This window comes from Diceros bicornis, chromosome X (assembly GCF_020826845.1).
Source record: "Diceros bicornis minor isolate mBicDic1 chromosome X, mDicBic1.mat.cur, whole genome shotgun sequence".
NCBI lineage: Eukaryota > Metazoa > Chordata > Mammalia > Perissodactyla > Rhinocerotidae > Diceros > Diceros bicornis.
The window spans coordinates 59,533,848-59,540,435 of NC_080781.1; the positions used below are offsets into that span (position 1 = coordinate 59,533,848).

The window sequence follows — 6,588 nt, forward strand, 5'->3', positions numbered from 1 at the left end:
GTGCCATGGGAGAAGCTGTGCCAGGGAATTTAAAATGGGTATTTCAGGATCAGGAGGCATTCTGACAGAGTGAGAGAATATGTGATTTGGAGGTGATAGAAATGGATTCAAATTCCAGCTATGCCACTGATTTGCTTTTTTATATCAGGCATATCCATTCTTCTCTCAGAAGGTCAGTTTCTCACTTTTAACAATGAGGATTTTCATTTGATAATGTCTCAGCTCTGACATTCCATGATTCCCTCAGTAACTCTGAGGAAACCTCCTTGGCCCATACAGAGAGCCTAAGGCAGCCAGGGACTTTCTGCTCCGACTCTCTGCAGCTTGGGTAGACAGTATCTGTTAGAGGTTGGCTGGGAATGGGCAGGAGGAATGGCATTGGGGACTGTTACTGCAGTAGTGAACCCTTTCACAACAGCACTATTTTGTCACTTTGCGCCCAGATTTCCGTTGGCTAACCTCAGCCTTATCTTCCTCATTTCTATTTCCTCTTGAACACACCAAGGTCCCTTCAAAACACACGACCTTCCTGCTCACAGCACAAAGCCCAGTTCCCTCTGGCCCCTGCAGGTTGGCTTATCACCAGGGAACCTGTGCCTCCTCTGAGACCAAGGCACCACTCCAGAACAGGTATAGTATCCATTTACTCTCTCTGCTTGGATTTCCAAGCTGGGGCAGTGCCTACAGCTACCAGAGGTGGCTTGGACCTGCCCATCCCATTCTCTTTGAACCTTCCTCATGGATCCTGGGTCAAGGGTGGGAGAGAAGAAGACTCCCATTGGTCTTCTATCCTGGAGCTTCTAATGGTCAGAAGGGAGGGTGAGTGACATTTCCTCCCCAAATAGGCTATTTAGGAGACAGCCACACGGAAGTGGAATGTTCCCTGGAAACAGAAGTCAGGAAATTTGAGTAGCAGTCCTGGTTTTTCCATTTACACACTGTGTATCTTTGAGCAAGTCCTTTCTCCATTCTAGAACTCACTTTTTTGGCTCTTCTTCAAAGAAAAGGAGGGGGAGGATTAGATGGATAGTCTCTAGAGACTCTTTTAGTTTTTTATCCCTTTTTCTGAAGGTTGTCAGCCCTCTGTTGAGAAAGGACGTGAGAGCGATGCTGAGTAAATATCTGGGGGGGGGGGTGCTGAACAGGGGGCTGAACCATGCCTGAAAAAAATCCAGACTGCCTCCAGTATGAGGAAGCCCAACTGGGTCAGTTGCAGGGCAAGTCCTGCTACTTTGTGTGTTAAAACAGTGGACAAATGATAATATTTTATGTAATATAACAGACCAAGAGAAGAGCTTTCAGAGTCCCTCAATATCACTCCATGTAGATATCCGCCTCTTCTTCCTAAGGTTCTGGCCAGTCTTTCTCAACTGAATCTGCTTTTCTTATATACACTCTATTGGAGAGGCATGAACTAGAACATTAAGAGTGAAAATAAAATCAACTTAGTTTCAGCTCAGCCACTGACTCCTTCTGTTTATACTGGGGCAACAGGTCTATAAGGCTCTTCAACTTCCAGTATACTAAGAAGGAATCTTTAGCACCCTCATACATCTCCTCCTTTTTGATGACGTCACAAAGGGCATTTAGGAAGCTGTGGACACCTCCAGTTTATCCAGGTCTTCTCACTGGAGCTGGTAGCCAGTGAGGGTGATGATAGAAGAAAGGTACTCATCCAGTTCTCTCTCCCCTGCCACCCTGAACTCAAATTCTATTAATCAGCTTCCTTGGCTAGCCTCTACCTACAGCTCCAGGGACTGAGCCCAGGTATATGGGAGGCTCTGAAAAGCTCAACAAACACTTTCCTAACAACTCTTCCAGGTAAGTCTTCTTGTCCCCATTTCCAGAAAAGCAACTGAAGCCCAAAGAAAGACTTGTCCAACCCTATATTTGCTTAGTTAGTGCCTAAGGCAGCATTAGAATGCAAGTTTGTCTGATTCTGTCCACTATACCATATCTGGTGACCATGATTGTTGCTTTGGCTGAAAGAGCCACACTTCTGGATGGCTTGGGATGGATTAGGTAGGTAGAGAGGGGAATGAAGGGCTGGAAAAGACTGTTTAGAGCTTTAGATTTTAAGTCACTTTCAGATCTCAAATTGGAGGGGCCTGAGACCCCCTCACCAACACACATTCAACTAAAAGAGTTAAAATAAAAAATAAAAAAAACTCTGAGTTTTTGCTGAAAGACAAGTCCCTCTGCCTAAGCTGAGACAGGGCCTTCTGACCCCATGGGACAATTTTCCATTCCTGATAACCTGGGAATATTTGCCACTTTTCATGCCAGTATTTAATATAGGCCATCTACTTTCTCATAGATCAACTGCCACAGCTGGGAAGGGGAGGGATTTGACGCAGACAACCTGGAATTTTTAGCAACAGGATCTGGGTGTTGCCAAGGAAATTCTCCCAGTAGTTCCGGGCTTGACCATGCTCCTGGCAGCTTCCTTATTTCCCTGATGGCTGTAGGTCGAAGGATCTCAATGCCTCACTGCCAAGTCCACTGCCTGTTTTTTGCCTTCCTTGTTGATGTGTCTCCCTCTTGCCAGAGAGATATACAGAGCAGGGAGGTAAAAGGACCAATATGGAAAGCTAGAGGGCACAATGGGGTGATACAGGGCACATCCCTGAACTGTAGACAACTTGTATGACCTTTAGCAACTCTATTCCCCAATATGAGCCTTTGTTTCCTCATTTATAACATGAGTGGGTGAGACTAGATGATAGTCCTTTTATAGCCACCATTCTTGAGTCCTGGTGGGACAAAGGTACCGTGTTAAGCAAGGCTGAGGCCATAAGAAATTCCTGTTTCATCTGTCCTGACCCTGTTTAATCAATTGTCAATTGCCCTTGCTTTCCTTCTGGTAGCACAACCACCATTTTTTTTGAGCATTCGTTATATATCAAATACTGAACTAAGGGCTTTACATACATTATCTCTTGTCATTCTCCCAATAATTTATTAGGTAGGTTCTATAATTATACCCATTTTGTGGATATGGACAACTAGAGCTCATAGAGATGAAATGACTTATCCAAGGTTTCCCAGCTACTTAATGGCAGAGCCAGGATTCAAGCCCATGTTTAACCTGAAAGCCTGTGTTCATAACTACAACACTGTGAGAATAGCCTGGGAGGGTTGGGAAAGGGGAGCAATGACACTGACTGTGGGGCCTGGTCTTTCCTGATGTCAAGGAGGCAGGACAATGACCAAATTGCTTTCTCTCTGCTGTGTGAAAGAGCCCACTGAAGCTCGGGACCCCTAGAAATGCCATAGCTATAGGAATCAAGTCTAAGAATCCTCTAGCTGAGCACTGGGGCCTCACCTGCAGTCTCAACTGGGCCTTCCCTACACACCCTCAGTATCCCTCTTGTGGTTAGGAGCCTTGTGCTTATTTTGCTCACTTCTCTGTTCTGGTGCTTCAGTTAGTCTCTACAGCCTCTGCAGTTTCCCTGGGGCTCAGGGTGTGACTTCTTTCTCTCTCTTTCCCTCCAGGGCTGCATCTCCCAGGAAGATCTCGCCTCTCCACTGAAGCCCCTGGTCCAGCCTCCTGCAGTGCCACGCTCCGTGTATTTGACAAGCTGAGTTGGACACTCCATGTGGTAGAGTGTCAGTTTGTCAAATACCCCAAGTGCGGCACATGCCTAGCAGCTCCAGGCCAGGGCAGTTGGGATACAACAGATAGACTGCCAGCTAGATACAAGAACACTCGCCAAACACCAACTAAACTCTCAAGTTATTTTCAGTCACTTTGAGGGAACTGAAGCATTGTATGTGAGCGTGCCAGGGGAAAGTGAGGCAGCTCTGGGAGCTACAGCCCTGGGCTGTGTCTATACATATTGTGTGAACCCAAGTGGGGCACACTAGTCTTGAAAAGATATAAGGGGCTCAGGGATGGAAGTGTTCCTTGATTCATTATTTTCTTCCTTCATGTTTCTTTTCCAGAGTCTCTCAGCAAGGACACCAGGATTCTCGCACAAGCGTTATGGAAGGGCTTAGAAACCCACTTTCCTGACACTCCGTCTTGGCTTCTAAACACAGTTTCACTTTATCTATCTCTCTCCTTTTCCTCATACCCTTTATCCTTCTGGGTACACCGTCTCCATTTCTCTCTGCCTTTCCAATGCTTTCCCATACTTCCTGGCTCAGCCAAAGCCCAGTCTCTCCAGGGACTTTTAAAAGTCAATCTACACTCTTTCTTTCTTCATTCTCAAAGCACTCCTTGCTTGGGTCCTTGTATATATCTTTTTATCTCCTACTGCCTAATGGCACCTCTTGAATTGTTAGTGAACTTTTCCAGGGGATATTTTTTAATTCCCCACTAGATTGTGAGCTTCTAAAAGACAAGACTATGTTTCCTTGATTGCTGTCTCCCCACTCCACCTCTACCCCAGTCCCTAGCACAGTACTCTGGTTACAGAAAATACTCAATAAATGTTTATTGATTGATTGACTTGCCACTAGTCCATTAACTTTGGGCCTTTGGGTCAAATGCTACCTATGAATTTTGTGAGAAAAAAATTAAACCGTGGTCACTACAATGTTATAGAGTGTTTAAGCTAATAGCCAACAAGGAGGGTTTTTCTTCCTGAGAAATAGGGTCAAGGGCAAAGAAGAGGAGGGAAAAAAGGTAGGCTCAGAGGCCAAATAAGTTTTGGAATTACTTGGTAAGATAAAGTCATACAAGCATTTTATTGCAGGATTTATCAGAGTCTTTAGTATTCTAATGTTGCATTGGAAATCTCTATGAGGGAGCTATAGAATAAAGCATTTCTCACGCCTATCTGATCTTGGAAATTTTTTTCTGTGTGCCATCTCCTGGGTTTAATGTTCCATGGAACAAAATTTGGGAAACTTCCCTGGAGGAACATCATACTTTCCTTCTCTTCTGGAGATCTCCTCTTTTTACTCCTCTACTTTCCCGCTACCAGCCACCTGCCTAAGACAGGTCCTATGTTATCATCCTATTTTTGTTTAGCCTATATTGCAGCTTTAGGCTAGCACCATACCTAGGACTCTCTTACTGGATTGTCTTGTATGGAAAAAATTATCAGTTTTGGGGCAAAGATGATCTCCAGAAATTTCTGGCTGCAATGAGTATATGCTTCTAGGAGTTCACAGAGCTGTCTTCTGGTGTCTGGTCTACCACTTACTTGATGTGTGTGACTTTAGACAAGTCACTATTCCTCTATGGGCTTAATTTCCTCATCTGTAACATGGGAGAGTTATAATCAATAATCTCTAAGCTCTCCAAGAGAAGAGACTCTGAGATATCCCTGGGGTTCCACAACTTCTATGGAGAGGGGTGTCCCTGGATTTGGAGCTCCTTTTACCAATAGAAATACAACTAGGATTCTATTCCCAACCCCAATAATTCCTTTCTCTAAGGGTAGTAGGAAGAAATAATGGTTGTTTTCAAAGGCTGTGGGGTCTGGACACAGAGGTGTTTCATGAAGGAAGCTGAGGTTTCCACTGGGTGAGGGCCCTGTTTCAGAGGCTTGTAAGCATGATGGGGAAGAAGTTGCTCCTTTCACCACCTATGTGAAGGTGGCATCTGGGGATGGGGAAATGCTGAGGTTTTGACCATGGACTTGGCAGGTTGCTGGTGGTGAAGCAAAGGACTCTTCCCTATTCACTTTTGTGTGCTATTTTGACTTCTATAATCATCCCAAAGGGGAGCAGACCCTAGTGAAACCTGAACTGACCTTAGGGCTGCATTGGAACTAAAAGTGGTAACATGTCAGTTTCCTTGAGTGGTAAAGAAGTTGATTTGACATGAATTACATGAGGGAAAGGAAGCAGTGTTGACCTGGCCCAGAACAGGTCCTCATAGCGGGGATTGATTTAAAGATATATGTGTGTGTGCACATACACAGACAGACAAACACGAACACACATGCTCATACTCCTATTCCTTATTCCTGCTTGAGGAGAAGGACTTCTTTGCTCTGAATTCCACCCCACACTGTAAGAAGGGGCTAGGAGATAGATTTCAGGATTACAAAGATTTCAGGATTCCAGGAGATGGAAACCTTTGAGGGTGGTGCATGCATACTTTGGAAAGAAGGGAACCCATTATGTCTGCATTCACAGTCTCCTGACACAGAAGAAATGTTCCTCTTTTTTCAGGTTTCTAATTGACTTGGGAAGAGTCATCCAGGCAGAGCTAGCAAGATGATTGGGAAGGGAATGGAAGGCAGTTAAGTTCTGTTTTACCAAAGATTCATTGTGTTCCAACTGGGCCCACCTCTGAAGTGAGGTAAGAGTGGCACGGGTGGGATGAAGAAAGACTAAAAAAGCAAAGACACGATTCATACTCCCAGGGACCCAACCATCTCAATTAGTCTCACTTTAATTACCCTTGGTAGGTCCTTGAGAGAAGACCAAAATGACCAAGATTGCTATCATGATTAGATATTTATTGAGTACCAAAAGAGTACCAGAGCACTAGACTCACAATGCAGGAGCAGAACTGAACCCTGGCTTGCTATATGACAATCTCAAAAGCTATCTGGTCCTGGAGAAAGGGAAGTGATCCTGGACACAGCTGGTCCCCTGAGCTGGCAGAGCTGATCCTCCCTCTGGTCT

General features: G+C 44.9%; 1 long non-coding RNA gene across 1 annotated transcript; it reads left to right on the forward strand.

Moving 5' to 3' along the window:
* Nucleotides 1-525: 525 nt before the first annotated feature.
* On the forward strand, nt 526-4,449 carry LOC131401074 (uncharacterized). Its single transcript, XR_009217530.1, has 2 exons — nt 526-630; nt 3,496-4,449. It is a non-coding gene; the product is annotated as an uncharacterized LOC131401074 (long non-coding RNA).
* Nucleotides 4,450-6,588: the final 2,139 nt, after the last annotated feature.